The sequence below is a fragment of the Panthera pardus genome, unplaced genomic scaffold, assembly GCF_024362965.1.
Source record: "Panthera pardus isolate Hobbes unplaced genomic scaffold, ASM2436296v1 HiC_scaffold_15, whole genome shotgun sequence".
Lineage (NCBI taxonomy): Eukaryota > Metazoa > Chordata > Mammalia > Carnivora > Felidae > Panthera > Panthera pardus.
In genome coordinates this window covers 88,628,908-88,646,383 of record NW_026526710.1, presented here as the reverse complement: position 1 = coordinate 88,646,383, position 17,476 = coordinate 88,628,908, and the positions used below count along the sequence as shown (strand labels likewise).

The 17,476-nt window shown below is 41.7% G+C and overlaps 1 long non-coding RNA gene across 1 annotated transcript in view; it reads right to left on the bottom strand.

The window, feature by feature from the left end:
• LOC128777102 (uncharacterized) overlaps positions 1-15,464 on the bottom strand; it is a 41,294-nt gene extending 25,830 nt beyond the window's left edge. Inside the window, exon 1 of the long non-coding RNA XR_008422327.1 lies at positions 14,690-15,464. This is a non-coding gene — a long non-coding RNA (uncharacterized LOC128777102). The remainder of the gene's footprint in view (positions 1-14,689) is intronic.
• Between the last annotated feature and the right edge of the window lie 2,012 nt (positions 15,465-17,476).

Genomic DNA, 17,476 nt, shown 5'->3' with positions numbered 1-17,476 from the left:
TAACAGGAATTCGTGTGCTGAGGTTTCGCAGCAACACTAAACATCAGTCACAGTGCTCTGAAAGTTCAACTTAAAAGTACATAATAAGGCTGAACTAGCAGCCAGTTCCTCAAAACACAAAAATATTTAATATGAATCCCTAAATTCTACACCTGAAACTAATATTACACTCTATCGTAACTGCAATTTAAATAAAAACTTGAAAAAAAATTAATATGTATTGTTCCTATTGCAAATATGAACCTGCTTAGCTGATTTCCAACTTGTAGGAAGATAAGGTACGTGGTGTAAACTTAAGGACTTCCCATCTGACGCAGGCTGGAAGGCTCTCCCACATCTCAGGCATCGATTGCAGTGGTGTGTCAGAATCAGCCAGAGTTGACTGCCCACCCCCCACCCCCCACCCCGGCCACAGAGGCCTGAATTCAGGAGATCTGTGGGTAGGGCTTGGAATTTTTCATTTCTAACAAGTTCCCAGGTAATGTGGAACCTGCCAGTCCAGGAGTCACACCTTGAGAACCACTGGCTAATACCCCAAAAAATTACTGCCCAGAGAGTGATAGGATGTGCCTCAAAGCAAATGACCTTAAGGACCAAGGCCCATCCAACAAGCATCAGGATCTTCCTCTGGTACATGCTGGCGCTGAGACCCTCATGTAACACCAGGTAACCTGCACACATACTTCCTGACGTGCAGAACCACTTCCTGTGCGTCACCGTCCATTCCCCACCACTCTCTGGTGCCATACCTGTGTGCCTGCTCTTCCTGCCTCTCATGTTGGATTCCTGGGTGCTCCTTATCCCTGAAGACACCCCCGTCAACATGCAAGTTCTTTTTCCTTTCCTCACCTTGTTTTCTTCTCCTTTATCTTCATAAAAAGAGCACTTTTGGGGATTGAGAACTTTTCATTACTGAACCAGGTTTCCAAGGAATGGAATAAACTCATTATGTTAATACAAAACAAAATGATTCAACGTTGGTCTCTCTAGCCCAGGAAACAAGTGCCATCTTCCAAACCCTTCCCCAGAGAGCTTTGAAAGTGAACACATTATTTCTTGACCTGAACCCTCTTGACCTCAAGCTAATCTGCCAGGGGAGGGAGGGACTGTGCAGCCAGCACTGCCGGAGGGAGCAAATGTCTGTCATCCCAGGATGGTGACCTTTGCTTTCAAGCTGCGGTTGTTTTTTCCTCTCTACAGATGCTTAATTTTTATTCATAATGCTGTGCACTGCCACAAGTCCCTAGTTGACCATGTGGCCCTACACGGACCCTCATAACACCTCCAAGGAAAGTGGGAAACATGCCCTCGTTCGTGCTAAGTCCAGGCACTCAGTCGCATGTGGCCAAGTTCATGCTCCTGCACTGCACCCGAGTGGCACGGACGTAGTGCCGTAGACACAGTCCCCCTGCACCTGACTTTCCCGGCACCTCTTTAGGCGTTCGGGCGGGAGCCCGGGAATGCCACGAGACCTCTGAAGCTCTTACGGAAGGTTCACACCAGCAATCTTCATATACCGAACCAAAGTCTCTACCCTCAGAGCCTCCTCTTGTGCCCCTGTCTTCAAGTGGACCGAGCAGAACCATCCCCAAAGCGCTCCAGAAAGTGTGAGTCACAGAAACACACCCGCTGTGGAAAGACAGCTGCGAGGACACCTACACGGGTCAGCGCAGAAACAGAATGTCCGGCGTGGACACACAAAAGCACACATACTATGAGCCAAAACCAGTTGTCTGGGAATGAGGTGGCACACGGTTCCTTTCTGACTTCTTGAGCTTTTCAGAAAAATGCAAGCAATCCATTCTGAAGTAAAAAAATATATAAATTCTCTCACTTAAAAAAATTAAAAGGTAAACGGAGCAAATGAGGGTAACAGAGATAAACCTGGGACCCCGCCCTGGGACTGCCACGTGCTCAAAGGACCCCGAGTGTCCTGACTCCTTTGAAGCCTCTGAAAGTTTCCCGAGAGACCGTGGGATTATGTGCTGGTTTTTTTAAACTTTTTGTTCTGATTATGAAAATTATATATGCTCATTCTGGAAATTCTGAAAAATAGCATGTGTATAAAGAAGAAAACTACCCACAGGAATCCCAGCAAACGGTGTTGATGTTTCAGTGCTTCCATGGCAGTCATCAGCTATAACTCAAGAGATGCTGGATAAATACTTGAGATACTGCCCAGCGATGTGCATCTTTCTCAGGTAACATAGCACAAGAATTTTCCTACGGCAATAAATTGTTCCAAAACAGTATTTTTACTTGCTGCAAAATAGGAAATCTATCTAAATTGGCCATTTTCCTGATAGATACCGGGTTATTTACAGTTCATATTACAAAAAAGTACGGGAGCTATATACATAAATCTTAGCTTAGGTTTCTGATTACTTCCCTAGGACAGATTGCTAGAAATGAAATCACTGTATCAAAGGGTATGAATACCCTCGGAGTTTCAAAAAAAACACCAAGAATCTCACAGAAAAGTTACAAGTACAGCAAAAAGAGCTGAGTGTGCTACCAAAGGCATGCCCCAGGACTGTCAGTGACAACGTCCTACAAACAAGGACATCTCCTGCCCCAGTACAGCCATCAAAACCCAGATTCTGACTCGGCCCTCCCATGGACACACCAGACCCACAGCTACATATGGACCAGGTTCCTCTCCTCTGACAACCAGCTGAGCAGCTGCTGCATATCCAGAAACAAGAAAAGAGCCACATCATGGTGGGTGGCAGAGGCTAAGACTTGGTTTCCCTGTAAATCCACCCCCGGCACAGCAACCCACAATCGGGAGGGAACTCACAAACCCAGACCTTCTCCCGGAGCAGCAAAGGGTTCTACCCCACATCAGACACCCCAACTTTTAAGACCTGCACCTGAGGAACAAGCCCTCAAAACATCCGGCTTTGAAAAGCAATGGAGCAGGTAACCGGGAGACCCAGAGGGCTGTAGCAGCCTGAGAAATACCTCTTAAAAGGCTTGCATAGACTCCCCACCCAGGGCCAGTGCAGAAGCAGCTGTTTGAAAAGTGACTTTATGTCAGAGGTCCATTGACTAATCTTAAAGCATCGGCCCCAGGAGCCCGGCCTGTTGGCATATTTCCCAAGGACAGAGGCCCTGCCCTGGCGGGCACCATTTTTATGCTCTCCCTCTTGCACTCTCCACAATAACAGTATCTCCCACAGAAAGCTTTTACAGGCATCTGGTGCCCCGGTTTTTGCAGCTGCAGCCAAGGAACACCCCTCAAAATTCTGGTTCTGGAGGCCAGGGGGCTTGTGTTCTTGGGTCCCACGGGACTGTAACAATCAGAGAGACACTTGTTGGCAGAATACTGTCCTGAGGTCGCCACACAGACAGCAGCCTGAAACATACGTCCATCTCTGAGAAAGTGGCAGACCAGCGTGGCACACACCTAGAGGCCATGGAGGTGCTCTCAGAGAGCACAGGCCAGGGGACACCACCCTTTTGCTCCCCCTCTACCTCTCTCCCTCACTGGGGTCTCCCGGGAATGAGCTTACACCTTTCTGGCACCCCAAGTTTTGCACTTGCTGCCAGGGACCACCTCTACATCACCTGGCTTTGTGCTAAGTAGTGGGGCTTTGTGCTCATGGGTCCCCTAGACCTGTAACCAGTGCAGAAAGAGTTCTCAAACAGCCACCACTCCCAGGCTAGAGCAAGAGACAACAGAGCCAGGAGTTCAGTTCTTTGGAGAAAGAGGGCTGTAAGCTGTCACCGATGCTGCAGCCCGAGGAGCAGGCTTCTGATTAAACACACATCTAAGGCTTGACTGGAAAGCCTTCCAGAGCCCTTGGAAGGTGGTTTTACCTTCATCCCTCTGCCATGCTCCAGGCTGCCAGCATCCCTCAGAGGGGAGCTCTTACACATGCCTGGTGCCCTAGTTCTCACATCGGGTGTCCTAGTCTTTGTGGCTGCCACCCCAGAACACCTCCTTGAATGACTCTGGTGGCCAGGAGGCTTGCGTTCCTGGGTCCCATGGGACTATAAAAGGCAGCTAGTTCTTGGTAGGCTGCCACCCCCATGGCACCGCAGACTGGAACACATCCCTAGTCTCCCTGTAAAAGAGGCCTATTTGCTTGTCCTGGAACTTCAGCCTCATGGGCAAGCTTCAGAGTTGGCACACATCTAGAAGCTACAGAGATGCTCTCAGGGAACACAGGCCTGGGGACCTCCAGATCACCTGTTCTGTGGCCAAAAGGGCTTATGCTCGTGGTCCCTCAGGACTGTATATATTTGCATACTTTAAAATCTGCTACCTGAGTGTATAGCTTCCAATCAGCCTGAATCTACATGCTGACTGAGACTCCACCCACTGGGACACTAACAGGCCTTGCACACTCAACAACTGGGAGCTATTAAAATGGGCTGCTTGGACGATCACAAAAGTTTGAGAGACAACCAAGAGCTACAGTAAGTTTAAGCAGTAAGGTTCATCTACACAAGACGATTCCTTCAAAACTGGAAAAGATGGCTGTTTTAGCTAATCCATAGAAACACAAAGAGAGAAACAAGCAAAATGAGGAAACAGAGGAATATATTCCAAACAAAAGAACAACATAAAACCTCAGAAAATAACCTCAGTGAAATGGAGATAAGTAGTTTACCTCATGAAGAATTCAAAGTAATGGTCACAAAGATGCTCTCCAAACTTGAGAGAAGCATGGATGAATACAGTGAGAAGTTCAATAAAGAGACAGAAAATATAAGTACCAAACAGAAGTCACTGGATGAAGAATACAATAACTGAACTTAAAAATACATTAGAGGTGGGGTATTTGGGTGGCTCAGTTGGTTAAGCATCTGACTCTTGATTTCAGCTCAGGTCATGATCTCACAATTCATGAGATCAAGCCCGCATCAGGCTCCACACTAATAGCACCAAGCTTGCTTGGGATTCTCTCTCTCCTTCTCTGTATGCCTCTCCCCTACTCATGCTCATTCTCTCTCTCTCTCCCTCTCTCTCTCTCCCTCTCTCTCTCAAAATAAATAAATAAACACAAAAAATACATTAGAGGGGTTCAACAATAGACTAAATGAAGCAAAGAAAGAATCGATGAACTCAAGTACAGGGCAGTGGAACTCACCCAATCAGAGCAGCAAAAAGAAAAAAGAATGAAAAAAAAAAAAAAAGGTAAAGATAGCTTAAAGGGTTATAGGACAACATCAAATGGACTAACACCCACATGATAGGACTCCCAGAAGGAGAAGAGAGAGAGAAAGGGGCAGAAAATTATTTGAAGAAATAGTGACTGAAAGCTTTCCTAACTGGGGAAAGAAGCACATCCAGATCCAAGAGAGCCTAGAGAGTTCCAAATAAGATGAACCCAAAGAGACCCACTGAGATGCATTATACTTAAAATGTCAAAAGTTAAAGAGAATCTTCAAAGCAACAAGTAAAACAACTTGTTCGGTACAAGGGAATGCCCACAAGACTCAGCAGATTTTGTAGCAGAAACTCTGTAGGTCAAAAGGGAGTAACACAAAACATTCAAAACGCTTCCAATCAAGAACTTCCAATCAAGATTACTCTACCCAGCAGAGTTATCATTCAGAATTGAGGGAAAGAGAGAGTTTTCCAGACAGCAAAAGCTAAAGGAGTTCATTACCACTAAACCAGACTTACATGAAATGTTAAAGGGATGTTTTTAAGCTGAAAAGAAAGGGTGCTAATTAGTAACAAAACACATGAAAGCATAAATCTCATTGGTAAAGGTAAATATATAGTAATGGTAATTAATTACTTATACCTGGTATGAAGGTTAAAAGACAAAAGTAGTAAAAATAACTATAACGACAGGGGCGGCTGGGTGGCTCAGTCTGTTAAGCATCTACTTCCAACTTTGGTTCAAGTCATGATCTCACAGTTCTTGAGTTCAATCCCTGGGTCGGGCTTTCTGCTATCAGCACAGAACCTGCTTCAGATCCTCTGTCCCCCTACCCCCTCCACTTGCACTCTACCTCTCAAAAATAAGTCAACATTAAAAAAATAACTATAATGACATAATTAGCTAAGGAATACACAAGATAAAAAGAAGTAAAATGTGACCTCAAAATGTGGTAGGGAGTAAAAATGTACAGCTTTAGAATGTGTGCATACTTAAATTACTTTCAACTTAAAATAAACTTATAAATATAGATTGTTATATGTAAGCCTCATAATAACCACAAAGCAAAAACCTGTAGTAGATACAAAAAAAGATAAAGAGAAAGAAATCTAAACACTCCACTACAGAAAAGTCATCAAACCACAAAGTAAGAGAGAAAGAGAAGAGGAAACAGAGGAACAACAAAACAGCCAAGAAACAATTAACAAAATAGCAGTAAATACACACCTATAGATAATTACATTAAATATTACATTAAATGTAAATGGACTAAATTCTCCAATCAAAAGACATAGAGTGTCTAAATTTAAAAAAAAAATTCACTTGACAGAAGTATGGGCCCAAGTGCAACACAAGTCATGTACAAGAATGTTTGTAGCAGTAATTGCTAATAGTCTGAAACCAAAAGCACAAAATGCCCAAATAAATAATGGACAAATAAATAATACGTATTCTTATGATTGAATATTTGCAGGAATAAAAACAAACCACAGCTATGTACTGCAACATAAATGAATGTCCAAGCATAATGTTGAACCAAAAAAGCTAAACACAAAGAAACATACTGAATTATTTCATTTATGGAAAGGTCATCAAGTACTAATTGACAGTAATTATCACTGAGGAGCAGGGCAGGGGGTTGTCTGAGAGGCAGCATGAGGACTTCTGGGGATCTGGTCACATTCTCTTTCTTGTGTTTGGCGTATTCATTTTGTAAAAATTCATTGCGCTGTGCATTTGTGGTTTGTGTGCTTTTTTGTATTTGTGTTATATTTCAATAAACAGATAAAAAATCATTTTAATGGTTAAAAAAAATCCAGGACCCATCTATATGCTGCCTACAAGAGATTCACATTAGATATAAGGACACACAGAGATTGAATATGACAGGATGGAATAATGCAAATGAAAACCAAAAGAAAGCTGTGGTAGCTATACCTTGATCAGAAAAAAATAGACTTTAAAGCACACCGTAATAAGAGACAAAGACGAGCATTACATAATGATAAAGGGGTCAAGCCAATAAAAAGGTATAACGTTTGTAAATACTTATGCACCCAACATAGAGGCTCCTAAACATATACCACAAACATTAACAGACTTAAAGGGAGAAATAGACAGCAATACAATAATAGTAGAAATATCTAATACCAAATTTTAATCAATGAATATATCATCCAGTTAGAAAATCAATAAGGAAACATCAGTCTTATATGGAACATTAGACCAGATATATACAAAGCATTCCATCTGAAGGCAGCAAAATACACATTCTTCTCAAGTGCTCAGGAAACATTCTCCAGGATAGACCACATGTTAGGCCACAAAACAAGTCTGAATAAATGTGAGAAGACTGAAATCATATCAAACATCTTTTCTGACCACACTGGTACAAAACTAGTAATCAATCATGAGAGGAAACTAGAAAATTCACAAATGCTACTGAAAAACCAGTCAATGAAGAAATCAACAACTTGAGATAAATGAAAATGGAAATACAACATACCAAAATTTATGGGATGCAGCAAAGCAGTTCCAAGAGGAAAGTTCATAGCAATACATGCCTACCTCAAAAAAAAAAAAAAAAAAAAAGGAAAATCTCAACAACCTAACTTTATACCTCAAGGAACTAGAAAAAGAACAAAGCCTGAAGTTAGTAGAATGAAGGAAATTATAAAGATCAGTGCAGATGTAAATGAAATATATTAAAAGGACAATAGAAAAGAGCAATGAAACAGAACCGGATATTTGAAAAAGTAAACAAAATTGGCAAACCTTTAGCTAGACTCCCCAAGATAAAGAGAGAGGGCTCAAGTAAATGAAATCAGAAATAACAAGAGATGTTAAAACTGATACCACAGAAATACAAAGGATCAAAGAGATGACTATGAAAAATTATATGCAAACAAATGGGACAACCTAGAAGAAATGAATAAGTTCCTAGAAATATACAATTTTCCAAGACTTAACCAAGAAGAAATGAAAAATCCAAATAGTCCAGTTACTAGTAAAGAGATTGAATTAGTAATCAAAAATGTCCCAACAAACAAAATTCCAGAACCAGATGGTTTCATTGGTGAATTATACCAAACATTGAAGAAACTCTTTCAAAAAACAGCAGAGGAGAGCAAACTTGCAAATTCTTTTCACAAGGCCACCATTACCTTGATACCAAAACCAGACAAGGACACCAGAAGAAAGTTACAGGCCAATATCACTGATGAAGATAGATGTAAAAATCCTCAGCAAAATATTAGCAAACTGAATTCAACAATACACTAAAAGGATCATACACCATGATCAAGTGGGATTTATTCCAAGGATGCAAGGGGAGTTCAACATCTTCGAATCAATGTGATACATCACATTAACAAAATGAAGGATAAAAATTATATGATTATATTAATGCAGAAAATGCACTCAACAAAATTTAACATCCATTTATGATTAAAAACCTAACAAAGTAGATAAGAAGGGAATGTGACTCAACATTTTTTTAAAAACCATACATGACAAGCCCACAACTAGCATCATACTCAACAATGAAAAGCTAAAAGCTTTTCCTCTAAGATCAGGAACAGGATGGATGCCCACCCTCACCACTTTTATTCAATGTAGTATCAGAAGTCCTACCCATAACGATAAGGCAAGAAAAATAAAAGGTATGCAAATTGGAAAGAACAAATGTAAAGCTGTCACTATTTGCAGATGACATTATATTATATATAGAAAACCCTAAAAGACTCCACACACAGAAAGAAACTGTTAGAACTAATAAATCAATTCAGTAAAGTTGTAGGATACAAAATCAATATGCAGAAATCTATTGTGTTTGTATACACTAATAACACACTAGCAAAAAGGAAAATTAATAAAACAACTCCATGTTTAACCAAGGAAGTGAAAAATCTATGAATTGAAAACTATAAGACATTGATGAAAGAAACTAAAGAACAAATAAATGGAAAGGTATTCCATGCTCACTGACCGGAAGAATTAATATTGTTAAAATGTCCATATTATCTAAAGCAATCTACAGATTCACTGAAATCTCTATCAAAATGCCAATGGCATTTTTCACAGAAATAGAACAACGAACCCTAAAATTTATGGGACCATAAAAGACCCCAAATAGCCAAAGCAATCTTGAGAAAGAACAAAGCTGGAGGTATCATGCTCCCTGATTTCAAACTAGATTACAAAGCTATAGTAAACAAAACTTAATGGTATTGGCATTAGAATAGACACATAGACCAATAGAATAGAATAGAGAGCCCAGAAATAAATCCACACATATACAGTCAATTATTTATGACAAAAGAGAAAGAATATATACTGGGAAAAGATACTCTTCAATAAATAAGCCATGAAAACTGTACAGCCATATGCAAAAGGATGAAACTAGACTGCTATCTTACACCATACACAAAAATTAACTCCACATGATAAGCTCTCTGACATCAGTCTTGGTTATGAGTTTTTGGATCTGACTCCAAAAGAAAAGGCAACAAAAACAAAAATAAACAAGCGGGACTACATCAAACTAAAAAGCTTCTGCACGGCAAAAAAAATCATCAACAAAACCAAAAGGCAACTTACTGAATGGAAGAATATATTTGTAAATCATATATCTGACAAGGGATTAATAACTGAGATAGATAACATACACAGCTTGATCAATGGCAAAAAAAATCTGATTATATTTAAAAATTTTTTTTAATTTTTTTTAATATTTATTTATTTCTGAGACAGAGAGAGACAGAGCATGAGTCGGGGAGGGGCAGAGAGAGAGGAGACACAGAATCTGAAGCAGGCTCCAGGCTCTGAGCTGTCAGCACAGAGCCCGACGCAGGGCCCAAACTCACAAACCTTGAGATCACGACCTGAGCCAAAGTCGGTCACTCAACCGACTGAGCCACTCAGGTGCCCCATATTAAAAAAAATTTTAAATAAAAAAAAAAATCTTACTTAAAACTGGGCAGAGGATCTACACTGACATTTTTCCAAAGAAGACACAGAGATGGCCAAGAGGTACATGAAAAGATGCTCAACATCACTCATCATCAGGAAAATGCAAATCAAAACCATAATTAAATATCAGTTCACACCTGTTAGAATAACTATTATCAAAAAGAAAATAAACAAGTGTCGGTGAGGATGTGAGGAAAAGGGAAACCTCATGCACTTTTGGAAGGAATGTAAATTGGTGCAGCCACTACGGAAACGGTATGGAGGGTCCTTAAAAAATTAAAAATATAACTACCATATGACCCAGTAATTCCACTTCTGGGTATTTATCCAAAGAAAATGAAAACACTAGTTCAAAAAGATATATGCATTCCCATGTTCATTGCAGCGTTATTTTCAATAGCCAAGATATGGAAACAATCTCAGTGCCCATTGATGAATAAATGGATAAAGAAAATATGGTATACCCTATCAAAATACTAACAGCATTTTACACAGAACTAGAGCAAATAATCCTAAAATTTGTGTGGAACCACAAAGAACCTGAATAGCCAAAGCAATCTTGAAAAAGAAGAATAAAACCAGAAGTATCACAATCCCAGATGTCAAGATATACTACAAAGCTGTAGTAATTAGAACAGTATGGTACTGGCACAAAGATAAACACATAGATCAACAGAACTGAATAGAAAGCCCAGAAATATACCCACATTTATATGGTCAATTAACCTTCAACAAAGAAGAATATGCAATGGGAAAAAGTCTCTTCAACAAATAGTATTGGGAAAACTAGATGGCTACATGCAAAAGAATGAAACTGGACCACTTTTTTTGCACCATACACAAAAATAAACTCAAAATGAATTGAAGACCTAAATGTGAGACCTGAAACCTTAAAAAGAGAGGAGGGAGGGAGGGAGACAGAGAGAGAGAGAGAGAGAGAAGAGAGCACAGGCAGTAATTTCTCTGACATTGGCCATAGCAACATTTTTCTAGATAGATCTCCTGAGGCAAGGGAAAGAAAAGCAAAAATAAACTATTGGGACTACATAAAAACAAAAAGCTTCTGCACAGCAAAGGAAACAACCAACAAAACTAAAAGCCTAGTGAACAGAAGACACTTGCAAATGACATATCCAATAAAGGGTTAGTATCCAAAATATAACTTATATAAAACTCAACACCCAAAAAATAATCCAATTTAAAAATAAGAAGATATGGGGGTACCTGGATGGCTCAGTTGGTTAAGCGTCCAACTCTTGATTTCGGTTCAGGTCATGATCTCACAGTTTCATGAGTTCAAGCCCTGCATGGGCTCTGTTCTGACAGCTTGGAGCCTGCTTGAGATTCTGCCTCTTTCTCTGCCCCTCCCCCACTCACATTCTCTCTCAAAATAAAAAAAAAAAAAAAAAAAAATTCAGCCATGAACAGACATTTCTCCAAAGAAGACATACAGATGGACAACAGACACATAAAAAGACGATCAACGTCACTCATCATCAGGGAAATGCAAATCAAAACCACAGTGAGATATTACCCCACACCTGTCAGAATGGCTAAAATCAAGAAGACAAGAAACAACAAATGTTGGCGAGGATGTGGAAAAATTGGAACCCTCATGCACTGTTGGTAGGAATGCAAACTGGTCCAGCCACTGTGGAATATAGAGGTTCCTCAAAATATTAAAAATGAATCACCATACAACCTAGTAATTCCACTACTGGGTATTTACCCAAAGAAAACAAAAACACTAATTAGAAAAGGCATTTGCACCCCTATGTTGATTGCAGCATTATTTACAACAGCCAAATTACAGAAGCAGCCCAAATGTCCATTGATAGAAGAAGATATGGTGCGTGTGTGTGTGTGTGTGTGTGTGCGCGCGCATGTGTGTAATGGAATATTACTCAGCCATAAAAAAGAATTAATCTTGCCATTTGCAACAACTTGGATGGATGTAGACAGTATAAACCTAAGTAAGTCAGAGAAAGACAAATACCATACGATTTCACATATGTGGAATTTAAGAAACCAAACAGAAAAGAGACAAACCAAAAAACAGACCATAGAGAGAATAGTATATATCTCTCTTTAATATAGAGAACAAACTGATGGTTACCAGAGGGGAAGAGGGTGGGTGAAATGGGTGAAGGGGATTAAGAGAACACTTACTGTCATGAGCACTGATATATGGAATTGTTGGATCACTAGATTGTACATCTGAAACTAATATACCACTATGTTAAGAGAAAGAGATGTTAACTGTGTGTTAAGAGAGAGATGAGATTAAAAAAAGAAAAGAATACATGGTATATACACACAATGTAATATCATTCAGCCATTTGAAACAACATGGATGGATCTTGAAGGCATTATATTAAGTGAAATAAGTCAGGGAAAGACAAATACTGTATGATCTCACTTATATGTGGAATTAAAAACAACAATAAAAACCAAGCTCTTTGATACAGAGAACAGACTGGTGGCTGCAGGGGTGAAGAACGGGAAAAATGGGTAAAGGGGGTTCAAAGGCAAAAAGTTCCAGTTATAAAAGAATTATAATTTGTTCTTAAAAAATCCCAGTTATAAAATAATTGTCATGGTGATATATACCAAGAGGACTATAGTTAATAATACCATATTTGTATATTTGAAAGTTGCTAAGAGAGTAGATCTTAAAAATTCTTATCACAAGAAGAAAAAATTGTGACTATGTGGGGTGAGAGATGTTAACTAGATTTATTTTTGTGACCATTTCACAATATATGCAAATATTGAATCATAATGTTGTGCACCTGAAACTAATGTTACATGTCCATTATGCCCTCAATTTTAAAAATAAATAAATAGAAAGTAAATGAGAATACAGATACCCTGGCTCCCTGGATTTTTCCATTAATTAATAAAATCTCCTATGAGAACCAAAAAAAAAAAAATCTGTATGTTGATACACTATCATCTAACCCTTGACCCCACTCCTGCTTTGTCAATTGCCTTGATAACGCCCCTTACAATAAAAGCACCACTTCAGGGGCACCTGGGTGGTTCAGTTGGTCAAGCGCCCGATTTCAGCTCAGGTCATGATCTTGCGGCTCATGAGTTTGAGCCCCACGTGGGTCTCTGTGCTGACAGCTCGGAGCCTGGAGCCTGCTTCGGATTCTGTGTCTCCCTCTCTCTCTGCCCCTCCCCACCTCAAAAATAAATAAACGCTAAAAAATTTTTTAAAAGCGCAAGTTCAGAATCCAGTCAGTTGTCTGCACTCTCCCTCACTGTGAAACGGTTCTCATTCCTTCCTTGATTTTCATGACCTTGACACCTCTGCAGGCTACAAGCCAGTTATTTTGTAATTTGGTTTTGTCTGAAAAAACCTCACAGCTAGTTTCAGGCAACGGCCCTTTGGCAGGAGTGATCACAGAAGCAATGCTGTGCTCACGGAACATTCCAGCAGGCAGCACCCCACTTGTCTGTCCACCACAGATGATGTCCATTCCCTCTGACCACTTCACCCCAGGGACATCTTCAGGGTTTCCCCACTGTGAAGCTTTCTTTCGTCCTTTGTAATTATTAAGTATTTTGTAAGGAGGTACTTTGAGACTATGGAACACTGCATTCCCCAACAAATTTCCAAGTAATCTGTTTGTTTATATTAGTACGGACGCCTATTTTATTCAATTCATTGTAAGTCTTTACTGTCATTATTTTGGTGTCAGAATGCCTCAGATTTGGCCTGTGGGAGTCTCTTCAAACTGGCTTCTGTGTCTTTTTTACATTTCCTCATTATTCTTGAAGCATATTCTTGCTTTCTGGTTCAACTAGATGTTTCATTTCATCTCCTATTTTTCCTGCCTCAGACCTGAAGCCAACCTCTCCCCACCCCCAGCCCCCAAGGCATTCTGATTTCTTCTGTGGAGAATGGTGTTTAAAAGCTAAGATCTGGGCTGTAGGTGTGCTTACTGCCCTGGGGTGCCACTATCAGGCCTCCCAGGACAGAACTGGGGGTTACTGCATGTGTGTGCAGTAATAACACACAAGGGTACACATGAGCAAAGAGAGCTTCCGGGCCCCCTCTACACACAGGCTTGACAGCCCATGCCAAGCCACTGTCACCATCCCCGTTCCCACACATTGCCACCCTCTGCTGATGTGGGCTTCACGCCCCTCCATGCCCTCTTACCCAGCTTGGGCTTTCCAGGTACTGACCTCCCATCACCCTGCCTGCACTGACAATGACCGTTCTCACGTCCTGCCCGCCCCCTTCATGCGTTCCTTTCTTGCCCTGCTCCAAGCATGCAGCCCCTGCTTCCCCCACCCATGTGGAGCTGGGCTGAGTCCTGCCACAGTTTAGGACTAAGAGGGAAGGAAAGGGGAAGAGGAAGGCTGTTTGAAGTCCTAGATACATGCATACATATATACTGCCATATTGCTGTTACCAAATTTATTTACTTACCAAAATTACAGAAAGAATCTCTCAGCTTGTCAGACTCTGACCCCACATCCTGAAGTCGATTCTCCACCACTGAGCTTCCCAGTGGGTCTCCCGCACAGCCATTCTTCCAAAGCCACTGCACGCCACTCCTCGCTTGAGGCAGACCCCTCATTACCTCCTCCTGTTTCCCTCCTCCTCTGGGAAGCCTTGTCTGCCATTCCCATTCCAGTCTTCCCTCTCCTTGCTCCTGCAATAGAGACAGACCACAGCGTTAGGGCTCAGAGTGGGGAGCTCCAGGAGGGCACAAACCCCATTTCATTCACTTTTCATCCCCACCAGCCATTAGGGACATGCACGTAATAGGACCCAGTGGGCATAGACGGAGAATAAATAAGCGATGGCTGCAACATTTCAGGAAAGAGGCAGGAGACATCATGAGTCACCATCCCATCTCTGCAGGCAGCTTAGCAAGCGGGACTGCAGCCAGCAGCCAGTTACATTCAAAGTTGCTAGATGTGGTGCTGAGAGGTTCCTTTATTCAAGAATTATTAAGTATGTGTCTAGACAGAAACTGTCTGTTTGCTGTCTTCTGGCCCCTTACCTGTCCCAGTGCAATCTCCACCTGGGGGCCAGTGGGGACAGGGACAGGCCATGGGGGTGTCTCCATCTCTCTGACCTCAAGTTACTGTGTGGGGTTTACACCTGCAGTTTTTTCTGCTCAATAAATGTAAGCAGTGAGGGAAAGAGATACGTTTCAAGAAGGCTTTCATGAGGCTGGTGGTGGCGGGATGTGTTGCTCTTCAACTCAAGTTTCATAGGTAGTAAAAACAGTGAAGTAATTGTTTATCCTAGAACTTCACTGTCGGGGGTTATCAGCAACCAACCAGATGACCTACTTTTTTGATTCTTGAACTTCAAGCTTTGAAACTTCTGCATCATCTAGGAGCACCTTACTTCAACACTGACAGCAACAACTCCATGTACAATGGTTTAATGGGGCAAAGGGACTCACTTTTTTTCAATTGGTAATGCTGTTAGATGGCACACCACTTATATTTTGAGAACTAGATAAATATACATTCTAGAAAATATATAAAATGAAAAAATACAAAGAAGCTAGGCTCACCACCCAGGTGTGGCTAGGGCTTTATTGCACATCATTCACTGATGACCCTTTTACTTCATAGTTGAGCCATACTGGACCTGTACATTCAGTGTTAATTAAAGCAATTAACTACAATATTTGTATACCCATGTTCATGGCAGCATGATGCACAAAAGCGAAATCATGGAAGTAGCCTAACTAATTTAATATCACTGAGCCTAGCCTTTAATATCACCTAGCCTAATTTAATATCACTGAGCTGTACAATTAAAAATTGTTAAGATGGCAGTTTTTATGTGTACTCTACCACAATAAAAATAATTGGGAGGAGAGAGGAGCTAAGACAGCAGAGTAGTAAGAGGATGCTAGGCTTGCCTCTTCCCTGAACACAGCTGGATAAATACCAAATCATTCTGAACAACCAAAAATTGATCTGGGGACTGACAGAACACATTGCACAACTAGAGGGAGAGAAGAAGCCACACCATAGAAAGCAGGAGGTACGGAGATGTGATTTGGGGGAGAAAAGGATCACAGGTGCTGCAGAAGGCCTTGGCCATGGAGAGGTGGGGGAGGGAAGGGAAGGGGCAGAGGCAGGGGGAGGGGGAGGAGGAGGAAGAGGGAGAGGGAGAGGGAAAACACTTCTCCAAAGCCATTGACCAGGAAACTGAAAGGGACTGTTTTTTTGTGAATTTTTACAACCAATGGGGCTCAAAGACTGGACTTTTAGAGGTCCATGTGATGCTCGGCGTGGAGCCCTGAGGGCATTACAGTGCTCCTGTGGAGAAAGAGGGCAGAAGCTCGGGAGCACAAGGTATGATCTAAGGATCCCTTGGGATGCACAAGAGAGATGGTTCCCCCTTCTTGGAGCACATCTGGGCAAGGTGGCATTGCCTCTCCAGGGACAAAAGAGCTGGCAGTCACCATTACCATCCCCTGCTCCTCAGCATAGGTGCAGAGACACCTGCTGAGAGTAGCTAACCTGAACACTGGCTCTTTGTTGCACATTACTCCAAAACCAGTGCTTCTGCACTTTGGTGCAACTGCCCTTCTGAGACAAACCTGCATCAGTCCTAACACAGTAAAACCCTCCCCCAGTGGACCATTGTGGATCTCTGCCATACCAGGTCCCTAAAGCTTGGAGTTTTAAAACTCAGCCAGCCTTCCTGGGATAGAACACAGGTGTGCTGAGCTTCCAGGTGGGCAGACAGCCCAGACACAGTCAGGGTGAAGGCAGGGATCTGAGGGATGCCCAGGACACAGGAGAAGAGATAGTCTGCTCTTCTGGGAGGGCTTCCCAGACAGCAGCAGGTGCAAACTTCCCTCTCCAGGATGAGGGAGAGGGATTGCACCATTTCTCTCCCCTGCCCCTCAGTGTAAACTAATTTCAGTAAGCAGCACAATGCCAACAGTGGCAGCCTAAATTGCTTACACCAAGTCCTGCCCCATGTTCTGCAGGTGCTGCTTTTTGGCTCACACTTGTCTAAGAACCAGAGCAGCAGGCCCTTCCCCAGAAGACCAGCACAGAACCACCGAACACACAAAGTCTACTGACCACAGAGTGCTGCAAAGTTTCAACTCTAGTGGAAATAGCATCAGGTCTCTTTTAACAAGCAGACCAAAGCACACCAAGTTAAAACTTGCCACACTCCAGAAAAGGTCCAAAAACTCCCCACTGCAGGCAAGGAGAAACTCTACATGGACTCACCTGAGGGAAGGAACAGCCAAAACATAGCAGCAGAGTGCATGCAGCACACATCAGAGACACACCCTGAAGCACAAGGCCATGGACAGTATATGACCTCTTATTTATAAAGTCACTACTCTCAGGAGCAGGAATTATAACAGGCTTTCCTA